This window comes from Falco naumanni, chromosome 9, assembly GCF_017639655.2.
Source record: "Falco naumanni isolate bFalNau1 chromosome 9, bFalNau1.pat, whole genome shotgun sequence".
In the NCBI taxonomy this organism is placed as follows: Eukaryota; Metazoa; Chordata; class Aves; order Falconiformes; family Falconidae; genus Falco; species Falco naumanni.
In genome coordinates this window covers 4,963,074-4,979,808 of record NC_054062.1, presented here as the reverse complement: position 1 = coordinate 4,979,808, position 16,735 = coordinate 4,963,074, and the positions used below count along the sequence as shown (strand labels likewise).

The following is a 16,735-nucleotide window of genomic DNA, read 5'->3' as shown; positions in this document are numbered from 1 at the left end:
GGTTTTCCTTCCTTCCCTTTCTCCTGCCCGGGAGAGTTTCCCACTCACATTTGCTTTCTTCAGCTTGTTGGAGGCCGTGTGCCTGGGCAGCCCCAGGGAAGGGCCCGTCTCCTTTGACATCGCTGTAAAAACGAGCTGAATCGACGTCAAGTTTGTTAAAAAGAGGCAGGTGTGGGAGAGGCCGTTGTAACCGGCCGGTGGCCCCACGCCACGGAGTGCCATCACAGCGCTGGGGGTGCTGGGCCAGCAGGAGGGACCTGCTGGCACCACGGCAGGGGTGGGACCCTCAGGGATAAGGTGGTGACCTGGGGCAGGTGGCAGTGGCTGGGGAGCAAGGGCAATGCCATGGTGGCTGAGGAACATGGCGGTGACCTGAGGGATGAGGGGCAACAGGGGGACATGAGGGGGCTCTAATGTATATAAGGTAACCTGCGAATGTGGCGGGGGCGTGAGGTACACCAGAGGGACATGGGGACACAGCATGGCCCTGAGGCATGGGGGGTCCCCTGGGAACACGGTGGGGCCCTGAGGCACACGGGGGCACAGCCCTGAGGCACAGGGGGACATGGTGGGGACCCAGCCCTGAGGCACATGGGGACACAGCTCAGCCCTGAGGCACAGGGGGACATGGGGGCACAGCCCTGAGGCACATGGGGACACAGCTCAGCCCTGAGGCACAGCAGGACACAGCTCAGCCCTGAGGTACAGGGGGACATGGGGGCACAAGGGGACACCGTGGGGCCCCGAGGTGCACGGGAGGTGACTCAGCCCTGAGGCACCTGGGTGTTACAGGAACGTGACTCAGCCCGGAGCACGCAGGGACACGGTGGGGCCCTGAGACACATGGGGACACAGCCCTGAGACACATGGAAGATGTGGGGACATGGCGGGGCGCTGAGGCACACGAAGGACACGGGGACACGGGGACAGAGCCCTGAAGCAGGACGTGCGGACATGGGGACACAGCCCTGAGGCACGTGGGGAACTTGGGGACATGGCGGGGAGCTGAGGCAGACGGAAGATGAGGGGACACGGGGACACGGCCCCGAGGCACACGGAGGACGTGGAGACACGGGGACACGGCGCCGAGGCCCCGGGCGACGCGGCCCCGGGCGCTGCCCACGGGCGGCCCCGGCCCAGCGCCGGGCGAGCCGCCGCTCCCGCCCTCCGCGCCGCGTTGCCATAGCGACGCCCCCGCGGCCCCGCGGCGCCGCGCGCCCCCGCGAGCTGTCGCTTTAAGAGCGGCGCGGCCGCGGCCGCCCCCGCCCTCGCCCGCCCGGGGCCGGAAGGGGGCCGTGATGCAGCGCGCCCGCCCGCCGCCGCCGCCCGGTCCCTCAGGTAAGCGCGGCGGCTCCCCGGCCCCACCCCGCCCGCCGCCACCGGGGGAGGCGCCGCCCGGGGCGGCCGCCCCGTCCCGCCAGCTGCCCGCGGGCCCGGCGCCGTGGCCGCCGCCGTCCCGCCCCGTTCCCGGCCGGCCGCTGGGCGGCCGTAAGTGCGGGAGGAGCTCGGGGCCGCTCCCGGGGCGCCTTTCGGTAAAGCCGGCGGGGCTCCGGGCCTCCCGTGGGGCGGGGGGCGCCGAGCGGGTCCCCTGCGGCCGCGCCCGGCTCCTGCTGCGGCCCCGGGCGGGCAGGGGCCGGGCGGGCGAGTCGCCCGGGGCTGGGGCACGCCGCCCGGTGCCGTGCGGGCTGCAGCGCGGGGCTTACTCCCTCGGCTGTGCGGGAGCGCGTAAACCTGTTGAAACGCTACTCTGGACAGTTCGGTGTTTTCAGGCAGTAACGTGCGGCGAGAGACCTTTCTAATCAGCGCTGCCAGCAGGATTTCGTGGGGTTTCCAGCCTTTGTTAGGCCGCCGGCCGGCAGCGGGCTCAGCACCGCTCCGCAGGGTGCCCCCGCGGCGGGGGCTGCCCCCGGGCCCCGCGGCCAAGCACCGACCCGCACCGGCCGCCGGCTGCTGCCCCGCGGCTGGATCCGCGTTGGGGGGCTCTGTGGCCCCGCCAGCAGCTGGCAGAGTAAGCTGTGCGGTGTAACGGTGGTGGCAGTTACACGCAGGTCCCACGGTCTGGTTTGTCCTCGCAAGCTTGAGAGGTGGATGCTTGTGCTGGCCGACGGTGTCATCTGCTTGGTTTTTTTTCCCTTTGTGAAAGAAAGACTTTTTTTTTTTTTTCTTTAAGTATACCTCTGTGGGAAAACTTTGGTTTTCAACTTTTTGTTTGGACCTTTTCTGGTTGATACTCAGTCTTTCAGTTTCTTGTTCATCGGTGCTTTTCCATTTCTTCCTGTTTGCGCTGGATGCGCTAGCTTGCTGTTTCTTTGGCTCACCTGGCTTCTGAATTTTCTGTAAGGGAATGGGGATTGGGAGAAGACAAAAGTATGAGAATCTAGGACTGTTTCCTCACAGCTTCTCTAGCAGCATCTTGTAAGCCAAAGGGGAAGAGGAAAGAAAAGAAAATTTGATCAAGTGGAGCTCAGGGTGCCTTGCTTTGTTGGAGGCAGAAAGGGAAAAATTTGATGAGGGAGCAACTGAGATTTGTTTCACTTGTATTCCTCTTCTTTTGAAGTTAAAAGATAAACCAACATTTTGAAACGCTTCAGTTTTAAATGCCGAGCTCTTCTTTTTCTCTTCAACTGACTCCACTGTAAAAGAAAGTTCTTTTAAAAAGCCCTTTAGTGGCAGTTCTCCAGTTGTGGAGCCAGAAGCAGTGGTGTGTGTGGGCAGAGAGGCCTTGCTGCTCTTCCATCAGCCATTCCTGCCTTCTCTCTGTGGACCATAAAATTAGAAAGGCTCTGGTGTCCGTTTAATCTGATTGTCTGCATACCGTGGGCCGTTGAAATCAAGAGAAGCTCTGTGAATTAGCCCCCATGCCACTTGTGGCTTGCTCAGCCTGTGGGTTCTGGCCTCTGGTGTATAATTAAGGAAAGTAATTATATTTTAAGAAGGCCTGTATCTATTATCCAGGTGTGTGCTTGTTGCCTGGGCAGATGTCAGTGTGTATGAGCTTTCTTTTGCTGCTACCAAGTTATCTGTGGCCTTCTGATGGCTGTAGGCTACAGTTTGAAAATCTGCAGCATCTTAAACTTTCAGGAGCAGTCCCTGTGAGACCTTGAGGTGCTCTGTCCTCCTCCCCTGCGAATTGCCCAGGTGACCTGCCTTTTCCCTTGGAGCTGGCTCCTTGCCTTTCCCAGGAGCCTTCATCTTTTTCATTCAATTCACTGTCCAGGAAAACCTTCATTTGTTGCATCTTTCCTGAATGTGGTTTTTGTGCGCAGTGACAAGCCTGGCCATGGAGAGCACAGGTCTGTGGTGAGGGACGGAGAGCCAAGAACAACTGGAACTGGGTGTTAGTGCAAACTGTCAACTTTGCAGCGAAGGAGGATGTCCAAAACATGCAGCTGTCTGTTGAGGCTTGAGGTAGCTCATTGAATAACACTGAGTGGAGATTTGGGTCTTTGAATTCTAAATAGTCATTGAGAAGAAAGTGTCAGAAAGTGTTATGAGTGTCCAAATACTGGGGAATTATCTTGGCTGGAGTCCAAAGGTGAAATAGCAGTAGGACTCTGGGATGACTTCAGGAATCCTACTTGTTGCTGCAGTTCTGCACCATTTGATGTGGTCACTCATCTTCTGAAGATGTCCTAGAGGGATTTCAAAACAGTTGAAATGCGCAAGAACTGGTGTCTTAGGAGTATGCTGCTTGTTCAGGGTTTCCTGCCCTTCCTTCCCTTTGTGGTGGCTGTTTCTCAGAGAGTTTGGCTGGACTGGGGGTCTGTGCCCTGGAGGGACCGGCAGCTTCCCATGAGAAGACTTTTTGGGTACCAGAGAAATAGCCTAGAGCCCCTGCTGAGTGGAGAGCGGTGCAGGCAACAGTGTGCCCATCCAGGTGATGTACTTGGGGAGCGGGGCAGCTGTGCTCTGAATCTCTCCCTGTGGCCAGTCAGGCATGCTGGGGTGCTCTCAGCTGGGCTAAGGCAGCACAGGGCAGTTAGGGGCATGGGAGAGGCCTGGGCATCCAGGAGGAGAGAGGAGTTCAGCGGGGAGGTAGGTCTGACAGGGAGCAGATGCCCACCACAGTGGTAAACGGCACAGAGAGAATAGTTGCCTCTGCCCTGCATTTTCTGGTTGGATCAACTTCAGGGAGATTTTTGATGAGCCTGTAGGTGAAATTCACTGTTTGATTCCCCGAATGTCCTGCTGTTCCCTTGGGCTGTTCGTATCTGCTGGTGTTTGCCAGACGTTGCCTCTTAAACTGCAGCTGTTTTTGCAGGTTCCCAGTTACTGCACAGTTGTTCTTACTGTGTTTATTTTAGTGGTTATAAACTGATTTTTAAAAAGGAGTTGGAACTTGAACTGGAAAATCTCCTTTTTCTTCTTCCCCTTCACGATTTGGTTGAGAAGCTATGCCATAGGAGGTGACAGCTGAGCCCTTCAATATTGCCCCCCCTTTATGCTTTGAGTTTTCTGAGATGGGGGTTTCCCAGGGATTTGGGGGTGGCTGTCCTGCACCTTGATTTTAGTAGCAGACATATCTTTGGGGGGGGGTGTCTGATCTTGATCTAAGTAAAATTAGGAACTTGGCTAGGGAGTACAGAGCTTGATGGAGACTTTTTTTGTCTCATAACATTGTTTAGCCTGTATGTTTGCAGTTGAAGAAAGCAATGTGTTTCTTTTTTCTTAAAGACACAGAGAGCAAAAAGCTTCTTTAGGGCAATATTTCAAATTGTTGTGAGGTTGAGGGTTGCGTTTGGAGCTAGAAGGTGTCACCATTGATCAAAACAGTTTCACTGTGACTGTCATCTTGCATTGTACAGGGCAAAGTCCCTCACAGTGATTCTCACAGTGGGTTTGAGAACTATGGTTTGAGGTTGTAGGTCATCTTTTTGAAGAGTAGTAAGTAGCTTTAGTAAAGGTACAAACTGAGGAAGAACTGAGTGCAGTTAACTTGATCCTCTGCTGTCATGGTATTACCTTCCCATTCTGATCTTTGCTTTCTTCTGTTTGTTTCATAACAGTTACTTTTGCAAGTTGAACTGAGAATAGGTGCTGGAAGTAGTGAATAATCACTTTGAATAAGCCATGGCTGGGAAGAGCCAAGTGCTCAGTCCTCCTGATCTCTTTTGTTAGAGACTGTTTTGTTAGAGGCTTTACTTTTTTTCTTCTGTGTTGAACGTTAAACAGTGATTTCTGTGCAGGAAGTTTAAGGAAAGTCTTTCAAAGTGCTTGAATGACCAACTAGGGGCAGCTAAGAAAGGGTTGCCTGGGAGATGCTGTGGACAGCAGCTAATGCAGGGTGTGAGAGCTTGCATGGAAGAAAGGCAGGATCCTCATCTCATCTTCCCTGCCTCCCCTTTGGGGTGGAAGCGTGGTGGTCCTTCTGAAAGCTCAGGGAATGCAAATGTGACTGAGTTTGCAGGCACGAGTCACACTGCTTGTTCTACTCACTGTAGTGCTCCTTCTAAATGAACAAGGTGCAGCTGGCCCTGCAAACGTGAACAGAGAGTATAATCTGGGAATCAAATGCTGCACTTCATTTCCTATGTGCTTTGCACTACTCGTGCTTCCCTGAGGTTTTCACTGGAAAGGAAAAGATACTGCCTTGTGGGGAGGGGTGCCCATGGGCAGAGTGTAAGCTTTCTGGATGCTCCTGGCAGCGTCACCGGAAACTGATGTAAAATTCTGTTACACCACTTTCAGCAATCTCAGGGTAAAGCTGGCTTTCCAGTGAGCTTATTGTTCCCTTACTCCTCTTCAGAGCTCCCACTATACTGGTTATTCTTCTGTTTGGGTGTGTGTCTAGGGTCCGAGTGATAATTGGGGGGGGAATACTGAAATACATACTCAGAAATTAAGAAAATGTTCTTACGCATTCAGGTCACCACTGTTGCATGTTCAATGGATTGCTTTTCTGGATGCTACTCAACTTGCAGCTCTGAGTTTGTTCTTGCACTCTTCCAGCACCTGCTTAAAATGAGTTTGTAAGAAAATGTGAGTACTTTCAGGCTGTGGAGAATGAAAACATGATGCTCCAGTCAGGTGTTGGCAAACTGTCCTGCTGTCTGGAGTTGTATGGGAGGAGAAATGGTTTCTTGGTTGTGTGACTCCAGTGGGGAGAGAGCAGCTGGGGTTTTAACAAACTGGTTAAAATAATATAGGCCCCCAAATTCTCCAGAGACATCTCTCCTTTCCTAGAAGCTTCCTTTAACAAGCTGATTTCTCAGGCTGATTGCTTGCAGATGAGATCATTCAGTGCGTTCTTCAGGGAAAGAATCTCTGAACTTAGACTAGCGAGTGAGAAAGTTTTAATACGCAAGTCACATGCCCAGTGTCCTCATGGCACATACAAAACACAAGAGACTGTGAAAGCATCCGTCTTCAGGATGGCTTTGTGCTCCAGCAAGAGCTTTCTGAATATAAATAATACCAAGGGATGCTCTCAAGTGCTGGGTCCCTGTTGCTTGGACAGCAACATGAGATAGCAAGGAAGCATTTCATCCTTCCTTAGCTCTGTTTCTCTCTTTAGTGTGTGTGGTGTTGGGATAAGGCCAAGTGAGGGAAGGCTCTCATCTGCTTTAATTCCACAGACTTTTTTCTGCTGGCTTCAGCAGAGGAATTTATGTAGAATTGATGATAGTTCTTCTGTTGATGCATGAGAACATTCTGAGCAGGGAGGACTTGATGCTGATGTTCTGCCACAGAGGATCCCACCAATCTCTGGTACCTCTCAAAAGGGATGCTGTTTTCCACTTCTCTTGATGGCAGCTTGGGCTAAGGTGTACTTAATGGAAAGGCTGCTTCTTCCAAAGTAATCACAGCCATCGCTTAAGAATGTTGAAAATTAAGCAAAGCTGTTCTAAAGTGATGTTGGATGGTGTTCCCAGCACAGGAGACCAAGCTAAAAACTTTTGTTGCCAATAACTTTATAAAGTACAACCTGTTCTCACAGGCAAGGTAGAGAGGCACTTTCCTGATGCCAGGGCTTCTTTGTGCCTGAAATTACTTCTTCCAATCAAGAAGGCGTTAGTTATACAAAAACAGATTTTTTTTTTACTAATACTGATTATGGAAATAAGAGTCAAGGCGCCATTTGTTCTCAATCTCTCTCTCTAAAAAAAAGTGAAAATAAAAATTGGAATCAGACTGGGTGGGGAAAATTTCAAATCCCAAACTTGAAATCTGCTGACATTTTATGTAACTTGGAGACAGGAATGTATAAAGCAAGATGTGTTAAAAGCTCCTTCCACTCCATTTCAGTGCCTGGAGGGAAGTCTCGTTCTGTGGGTCGCGCTTGCTTCCTGAAACAAATAGGTGAAAGTAAATCTTACAGGTGAGCACAGACTTGGTGGTGTGGTTTTTTCCCCTGTTGCTATGCTGCCTGTCACTTAAGCATGTCTGCTCCGTGGGAGTTTATCAGAAACTCTTTTCCAATGCTTAACTTCATACAGGAGGTGTCATGTCATTTCATGGAGGTGCAAAGTCAAGTGCACAGAGGTGGAAAACCTGTATGCATGCTCATCAAGCTTTGACATCCTTGTGTGTGGTACAGTGCAAGTTAAAATACCTACTTTCTATGTTGTACTATTTTATTCCCTAGGTAAAATAGTTGTGAACATAAGTTGCTTTGGTTCCATGTCCTAGTCGCTGGCTGATACTCCCAGGATCCTTCTTTTAATGCAAAGGACTGGCAAACCACTTGTAGCTCTGAGGGATTGCAGTGAGGCTGTATATTTTTCAAACCAGCTCAAGCATTTATTTCTTAATGCTGCTCCCTGCTCATGGATGAGATCCTGCTGGGTCTGTTCATGGGCTGTCTGTCCACCAGGAGTCTGATGATTGTCCCAGGGCAGCCGCCTGGGCCGAGCAGCGCATACACATGGGAGAGGATGAGCTGTACCCTGAAGAGCGCTGCCTAAACCTTGTTTTGTCCATGAAGCTTCAAGTAAGGAGCTGTCGAAACACCAGCCCACTCAGAACTAATGCTTGCAGAATGTATGACCAAGGAATTAAACTGGGTGGAGTTGTTCCAAAATTTGGATTTGGGGCCTGTCTGCTTCTAATGCAGCAGCTCTCTGGGTGTTTGCTTGGAAGGGCTCCCAGCATGGATGATGCTCTCTTGACCTGATTTGACTTTCCTTCCTTGATGCTTGGGTACTGTGCCCAAATCTCTCTGCAAAGCTCTGCAGTGCAGAGCTCTGGTGCGTGATAAACCTGAAACAAGTCAGCTCCTGTCCGGAGATCGTAGGGAGATGGATCAGCTTGTATGTGCCGTGGGGGATGGAGGAGAGGGTGAGAGGACAAGAGGCGGCACAGACAAACAAACAGTTGTGTTTCTTCCTCAGGACTGTCCTATGTCCTGAGTCTGCCAGCTGCAATTTGGAGGCCAGAAGAAGAGGGTGGGGTATTTTCTTCCAATCAGATGAATTTTTGCAGTAAAAATGAGAAGTTCAGTTTCTCTGGGAATAGCATTTAAGGTGTAAAAATGTCCCACCCATCAGTAACAAAGAGCTGCTGAAGAACGAGCAAATACAGAGACAGGGCCTGCAGAGCACACTGCATTTGCAGCTCTTATTTTTCCTTGAATCTGGGCATGTTTCTGTTGCATGTATCATTTGGTAGTGATATCAATTATTGTGTTGCTGCCTTCTGGAGAGCTAAACTAGTCAAATGTCAGGTTTTGTTCTCTGTATTACTGCTTTGTTATTTCACTTGTGCTTGTTGGCTTCTACCTGTCAAAAAGTGAAAAAAACCAAAACAAACCCATACAAAAAACCTGTAGCAGAAATAGCTGGAGTACCAGTATTGTCCAATGTGAAAATGTCAGCCTGTAATGAGTGCTTTTCCCTAAGCTTAGGCTGTTTCTTATGTTCCTGACAAGCTGTCACACCTTTGTACTGGGTAATGTGATCTTCCAGGAGTTTCTTTCGTTTCTGCATTGATAGTGAAGCTGAGTTGGGGGTGCTGGTGCGAATGTGCAGCGCGAGCCTCCAGTGCCATGTTGTTGTTTGGGATGAGGTGTTGGTCATGTGTGCTGTGATTTGGCTGCTGAAGAGAACAGAGCAGCAGCCATGCAGCGAGCTCCCTCACAGTTCCCGTGGACAAGGATCCCAACACTGTAAAATCATCTTGTGGACTTTGTAAGTGCGTGTGTCTTGCGTTTGTCTGGATTCTGATGGATATGATTCCAATAACCCAGTCTCCCAGAGTGCCCTTCATATTTCCATCAGTTTGATGCCATCCATCTACATACTTTCATGGTTTGGGGCAACCTGGACAGGGCTCTACTCTCAGAAAATGAGCTTTGCTGGCCAGTGCCATGTGCACGTACCATGGGAGACAGCTGGGAGGAACAGCATTGTGGCAGTTTCTCTGGTGGCCAACGACCCTCTTTTCTCTTGGTGCCTGATGCTGCTTCCCCATCACCCTCCAGACAGAGCATCGCATGTAGGCATGCTGCCTTCTTCCTGAGGACTGAACCCACCAGTGATTAGATGTGGTTCAGTCTCTGCTACGGCATTTTTTGGCCTCCTCCCAGCACTGGAAGGACACCAAATAGCAGCAGTGCTTCTGCAACCTCCCTAGAGTAAAGACTTATAGTGGGAAATGATTTTTCTAGTTGTTTCTAATGTCCTGAGAGCTATTGGCTGTCTTGCTTTTAACCTGTATTCTTGGAATAATTGCAAGCCTTTGTATTTGAACACATAGCTGAAGTTAAATGCCAAAAAGAAATCTCTTATGGCAGGTGTTAATTTGTGCAAGGACAGTCTGACGCAGTGTGCTGACCCTGTGTGAGACCTGTACAATACATCAAGGCACAGATACTGGTACTCCAGTATCCATGCCAGTACAGAATTAGCCCTGATTGTGTCAGTGCCGACAAACTTAACAAAGCTTTTAATATAATCTAGAAGGATCTCTTCAGAGAAACTTGATGCAAGTCTTTCATAAAACCGTTGGCAATAATTATTATGCCTCTTCTCATTTGCTGTCACAGAATGATGGAAATACTGGTTGGAAAGGACATCTAGAGATCTTCAGCCTGACCTCCTGCTTGAGGTGGGACTGTCTCCAGTGTGTGATCGCCTCAGCCGTGGCTTTGTCTGGCCAAGTCCTGAAAACGTCTGGGGATGGAGCAGTGTACCATGCCGGATCAGCTTTTGTTTGCTTTTGCTTGAGAGTTGTACCTAGAGAACCACCTTATGGTGTGTTATGCATTTAAGTTTGAATTACCTCATCCTGCTGGTTTAAAAACATTTAAGTGAACAGTTAGGAAACGTCCCAGTAGGACTAATAATGTAACATGTCTGAATCCTTCAGTCTTTTCCATGCTAGTATGGGAAATATGAGCAGACCCTAGTGCTGTTTCTGCAGGAAAAGGCAGGGATCCTGTTAGGTGGTTTTCTCATGTTTGCATGGGGTGTTACAGGTGAAGCGGCGCTTGTAGGATCTATCCTGCTGTTGGAATGAGCGTATGGGTGTTTCCCCCTTGGTATTAGCCGTGGTGCTTGCCCAGAGAGGAGCTGCACTGGTCAGGAGGGGCAGGAGGAGCACTGTGAGCATCCTTTGCCCCGAGGCGAGTGTGGGATTGGTGCCAGCCAGCTGTGCGCCCAGGCTGAGGCCACACATACACAAGGCATGCAGCTGCCTTTTATCTACCCTCCCCAGCCCCTCACAATGGGAGGAGAGGGTTTTCCCCAGAGCCTGCTGCGTTTATTTCAGAAAAAATACCAGGTCATGAGATCAGTGTGCCTGCTGGAGTGCACATCTAAGTTGCCTATCACGGCCCTGAGTATTAACGGGAGCAGAAGAGCTCTCTACATCTGAGAAGTAAACTTGCCTTCAGAAATGCCACAAGCTTCTGGACGCAGTGGGTGTCCGTGAATGGCATGTAGTCGGGCCAGACCAGAGGCCTGCTGCTGCGTCTGGGCTGGGCTGGATTTCTTCAGACAAAGCTGCAGATTGCAACACCCTTTTACTTAGGCCAGGAGGCCTTGCTTGGAGGGGAAATGGCTGAGATGCAAGGAGCTGCTGAGGAGGTGGAAGCTTCCTTAGCCAAGGCCTTGTTGCTAGACTCAAATCTGGCTGCATCCCTGGACTCTGCATACCCTCATGTCACGGGGAGATTCAGAAATTGTGTGTGCTTCATTGGCACTGAAAGGGAGAGCTGCTGTGGGATGGTCGTGATCTTGCTTGGCACTGTCTTCTGCTCTGGAGATTCATGTTGTTTTCCTTCAGTGCAAACCAGCCGTCGTGTCAGAGAAGTCTGGTCATGTGGAGTGAGCAGCAGCGTCCTTGGGTGGGTTACAGATTCTCACTTGCGCCATGCAGAGGGGCCCTTTGCTATCCTGCCCGTCTGAACCGCGCGCCCGGGAGCATGCTCCTGCCTTTTGTTTCCATACCAGAGGCAATGAAAAGGGCTGGGAGCATGGGCTTCTGCAGTCTTCTGGTTATTTGAAGATGATAGTCCTTGCTGAGGAATCGCAGAAATGTGGTGACTACTGTTGTCAGCTGCTCTCTGCATGCTAGCTTCGGACAAAAGCGCAGAGGTCAGGTTTGGGGTTGTATGGTTGGAGGGTGCTGGAGCAACAGCTGTACAGGGCTTCAGGGGTGGCAGCTCTTCTTATGCCACCAGTTCTTCCATGCACCACTTAACTGTTGCAGGGGTCTGTCTTTGTGCATGACAAGCGGAGGAGCTGGAGCAGCATCGCTACAAGCTGAGCTTAGCCCATTTGTTTTAGTGTCATGGCTGGTGCTGAATCTCCCTTCCCGTGTGCTGTTCCTCCTTGCTGAGGCTTATAGCTTTTGGTTTGCTTTGGCTTTCTGCTCATTCTCGCAGTCTCTGGAATAAAACCTGCAATGAAGGAAGCTGATTAGCTTTTCTCTGAGCTGGATTTGGAATTAACGCTCAGACATTGGTCTTCTCGGATCCCCATGGCTTGTACTTTTTGAGGTGAAATATGCCAAATACACAGTTTCACCCAGGAAGCTTCTGGGGGAGAGGAACAGACTTGGGAAAGGATCACTGCAGGTGGGATAGCAGGGCTTTGCCCCCAGCAGTCCTGGCACCTGTGCAGCTCTGCTTGTCAGAACTCTCCTTATACTGCCTTCCTTGCTCCACACTCATTACTGGGATAGAGGGCGGAGAGAAGGACATGAAGCACAATGCTCAGGATATTAGATATTATCTAGTGCTTCAAGAATAAAGGTCAGCTTTGAAAGAGGCCTTGTGCCTGCTGTATATATCAATTGCTTCCAGGGATTAGGTATCAAAAGCCCAGAGCAGAAGCTTTACTACCTCATGGGAGTTGAGCCCTTCCTTGGCGTGGCAGTGCTTGCTGTTGCAGGACACCAGAGGGTACTTGGCAGACAAAAGCGAGGCAAAGAAGCTGGAGAGATCCTGCCTGGGCTGCTCCCAGTGTCCAGGGATAGGGAGGGATGTCTGCTTGCAGATGATGGTTTTCTCTGCCCCTTTCTCACAGTTGCGTCAGCAAAGATGGCCAGGGAGAGTGTTTACAAGTGTGTCCTTGCTGAGTGCTGCTGCTGCTCTGTGCCAGGAGTTTATTCCTTGTCTAGATGATGTGTTCGCTGGGGCTCTGTCATAGCAACTGAAGCTAAATTGGTCTCACTCCACTTGTTCTGACCTAGGGGTTTAAGTACTACTTTCCTTCTCTCTACTCTCATCCCCAGCTTTGAAGCAGCCCATGATGTGGCAGCTGGGGACCATGTTTAGAAGATGGGAGGCTGCTGCTGCTGTTAGGATCTTTCCTGGTAGTATTAAAGCTCTGAGTGAGATTTTGGGGGCTGGAGGGGAGTTGTCGTTCCTTCATTGCCACCTCCCCAGTCGCTTACCCCTGGGTGAGGGAGCCATGATGGCAAAGTGATGCTGAGGCTGCCTCTGCTCCCATGTCCCAGTAGGACAGGGCTTCACTGAGCAGCTGCCTGTGTGCCCAGAAACAAGCAGCTTGGCTTAGCTGCAGAACTTTATCTGTTGAGGCATGAGGATGTATCTATCCTGTGGCTGGACCAGAGGCTGTGCTTGTTGTGGTGATGTAGCAAGCTGCTGAGGGGCAGAGGAGACTCCACACTGCTGTGGTGTTTGCCCTATTGAGGACCCTCATCATCTCTCTTCAGAGCAGGAAAGGTTTCCTTGGCATGGGATGGGAGATGTGTGGTGGAGTGCGAGTGCTCCCCTTGTGCCCTGTTGTCTCTTACACCACTTGGGGAGGGTTTGTCCCACATCAAGTCTCCATGTATGTCATGACATGAGCTATGTTGTAATCTCTGAGCTGCCTTCTGTTATCCTGCACAGCAGCTCTAGTCGGTACCTTGTATGTAAGGGTGGTGGTGTCAGTATTTCTCAAAGGATATCACACATGCGTCCCAAACTTGTCCTCCCCACTGTGCCAAGCTCTGCCCTGCTTTCCTCTTTCCCAGGTTTACAGCTGGAAGTGGATTTCTTTGCAGTGAGAGGACGGTACTAGCAGAGCTAGGCTGAGCAGATGTTTCAGCTGGGGTAGGGTGGGAGTGAACATGCCCTCACATCATGGTTAAGGGCAGAAGAGGGCTGTAGGGGGTAAACAAAGCACTTTTACAGCAGGCTGCTATGTTGCATCAAAAGTTCCTGGAACGATGATAGGTGGGAACTGGCTTTCACCACCTCTCACTGAAAGAATAAAAAGCTTGAACATTGTGCAGGTCCAGTCCTTAGTGGGACTGTCCTGTGCTCTTCAACTCCTTTGTCCCTGCTTAGCCATAGGCTCCTCACGTGATGGCCCGGTCCTGTCTGATGTGAGATATTGGTGCTTACTGGGGTCACTGGGCCCTGCTGTTGCCTTCTTGGATAAAGGCAGGTAGAGGTCCTGCCGTAGCTGGGCTAGGTGGGTGACTGGAAGGCAAGGAGTATAAAGGCCATGGAGCAGAGCCACTGCAGAAGGACGGGTGGTCTGGTGTATCACCGGCGCGGCCTGTGCTGCTGCTGCTTCAGGAGAGGCCTGGCAGAAAAAGCTTTTAGGTGTTTCTCTAATTAGTGTTTTCCTTATTCTCACTCAGGTGTGTATCCTTGTCTCACCCCTGGTAACTGGGACAGTTCTCTGGCTGCAAGTCACAGGTCTGGTGCGTGTCCTTTGACATCCATTTCTATAGTGGGGTTACGTAGCTTCTCCTCTGCAAGAACCTTGTGCTTGGTACAGAGGAGGGATCTCCTCAGGTGTTCAATGCTGGATGTCTGTCTTGAGATGTTTCTCTAGTTGTCTTCACCTTAGCATCAACATGCTCGTGGGTGTTCCTTCATTTATTTCTCCCAATGCCACCTGATCAGGCAGTGGCTCTGGGACAGCAAAAGGCAACTTCCTGATTTCAGTGTGAACAGCTCATTAGTTCATCACCCACAAATTTCAGCTGTGCTATTCAGTATAGCAGGTTATTTTTAAGCACTGGAGGAAAATAAGCTGCTTTTAAAGCCTGTAGAAACATTTTCAAGGCATAATCTTCTGTTTTCTGAGACCATCTCTTATCTCTTAGAATGCTTTTGAAGTACTTCTGGGATTTACGATACTGTGTAGATTCCTTAAAAACAGCCAGATTGTCCTGCATTGGGGTAAACAAGCTTTTGTGTCTAAATTTCTAGGTGGAATTTACTATCTGCTAATGGGTCTTCATCTGTTAGTGGGACAGATTTTTTATGAAGCCAAACATGATCTGTTGGAGAAACTGTAAAAATGCCAGCCCTGGCCTGAGCTTCTGGTTCTGCTCCCTTGCTGTTTGGAAACTTGCTCATGCTGCAGAAAGCTGTTCTATGCAAAATCAAAACAGGGTCTGTTGATGTTATTTCTAGTCCTTTGAGAAGATGACTTACTGGTCACATGTGCTGCTATGAGGTCATTAGGAAGTTTCTCAAATACACAATTTGAGAACCGATGACGCTATTGCAGAAGTATGCTCCCTCTGCGATGTGAGATGCAAAACTCTCTGAAGTACTTCAGTTTGTAATAGCTCTGAGTGGGATCTGTTATTGTGCATATTTGGGCTCATTCCAGTGAAAAAAGTGTTTTCTGCTTTGCTTCATCCTTAGATTGATTAGTGAATGTATAGCGTGGGATCAAGTTACATTTCAGAGGGCATCCAGCAGGGAGCCTATTTCTATGTTGAAGTGCTGAAGGCATCAGTGAGTAACTGCAAGATCAGCAGTTTTCTAGCAGTGCTTTGTGTGTCTATGGCGCTGTCCTTCCCCAGGGAAAGAAGCTACTCAGATCTGTTTGGACTTGGGCCATTGCTCTTCCCAGGGCTGTGGGAGAATGGGAAGCTTTCTGTACAGCCTTGATGTTGCTTATGTGATGTGCATCTGCTTTGATGCTTTTATTGGTGTCCCTCCTGGACTCCCTGTTCCTGGATGTCTAGCAGTACCTTCTGTCACAAACTGCCCTGTGTCCTCCAAAGGGAATTGTTCTGGTCCCAGCTTACCCCAGGGGCCTGTATCCAGCTTGGTCCCTGTGCATCATGATGTTGACAGGGCAGGCATCCTTATTTTGGCAGGAGAGTGCCTTGTAAGTGTGTTACCTGAATCAGTAACACCATCGTGGAGTAGGGCTTCCCAACCAGGAAAGGTTCTCATACCTTTCCACCTCCACCCTACTGCTGGTCATTGTGTTTCTGTCCCAAACCATCTATGAGCCTTAGGGATTGTCCCATCCCTCTGAGATGATTAACACACTCACACATGGACAAATTACCCAAGGGGCGAAAAAGTAAATAGTTTTCTGTTCTTGGTATGGAGGGGTGGATTGTGTGGCTGAGATGGCATAAGGAGGAAGATGGGAGCATTTGGCTGTACGTCACCATGGCTTACAGCTGTATTTTCCAGTTGGCACTTAGTGTGGGCACAGGGTAGTTCATGTCTGCTTCCTTTTTTCTTTTGAATACCTGCTGTAGTTAAACCCCAGCCAGCAACTAAGCACCACACAGTTGTTTGCTCACTCCCCCCAGCTGGGATGGGGTAAAGCATCAGAAGCGCAGAAGTGAGAAAACTTGTGGGTTGAGATAAAGACAGTTTAATAAGCAAAGCAAAAGCCTGGCACACAAGCAGAGCAGAAGAAGGATTTCATTCACCACTCCCCATGGAAGGCAGGTGTTCAGCTGTCCCCAGGCCAGTAGGGCGCAGTCACATGTAATGGTGACTTGGGAAGGCAAATGCCATCACTCTGAATGTGTTGTCCTGTGTCCCATGCCCCCGCCCAAAAAAAATCTTCCTTCTTCCTCCAGCTTTACATGCTGAGCATGATGCCGTATGGTGTGGAACATCCCTTTGGTCAGTTGGAGTCAACTGTCCCATCTGCATCCTCTCCCAGCTCCTTGTGCCCCTCAGCCTGCTTGCTGGCGGGGTGGGGTGAGGAGCAGAAGAGGCCTTGACTCTGTGTAAGGATTGTTCAGCCGGAACTAAAACTTCCCGTCTTATCAACACAAACGCAAAACACAACTCCTGCTAGCTACTGTGAAGATAATTAACTCTACCCCAGCCAAAGCCCTGGACTTCAGGTGAGCGGACTTTGGCCTGTTCAGGGCTCTGCTTGGTAGCTGACCATGGGATAAAGCCCTGGAGGGACGAGGGGCCCAAGAAAGCTGGTTGATACACAGGGATCACCTCCACCTCCTCTGAGTTCAGGAGTGGTGCATCCCAACAAAGAGGAAGTCAGGTAAAAATGCCAGGAGGCCTGCGTGGATGAACAAGGAGCTCCTGGACAAACTCAAACAC

General features: G+C 50.4%; 1 protein-coding gene across 3 annotated transcripts in view; it reads left to right on the top strand.

Moving 5' to 3' along the window:
• Window positions 1-1,273: 1,273 nt before the first annotated feature.
• LOC121093770 (discoidin domain-containing receptor 2-like) overlaps window positions 1,274-16,735 on the top strand; it is a 63,102-nt gene continuing 47,640 nt past the window's right edge. The window contains exon 1 of one of the 3 annotated variants that reach the window (XM_040606611.1): window positions 1,274-1,338. The gene's annotated coding sequence lies outside the window, so the exon portion shown is untranslated. Of the gene's footprint in view, window positions 1,339-1,454; window positions 1,533-1,766; window positions 2,085-16,735 lie in introns of those variants that run through there. The other 2 variants (XM_040606613.1, XM_040606614.1) reach the window with 2 other exon arrangements.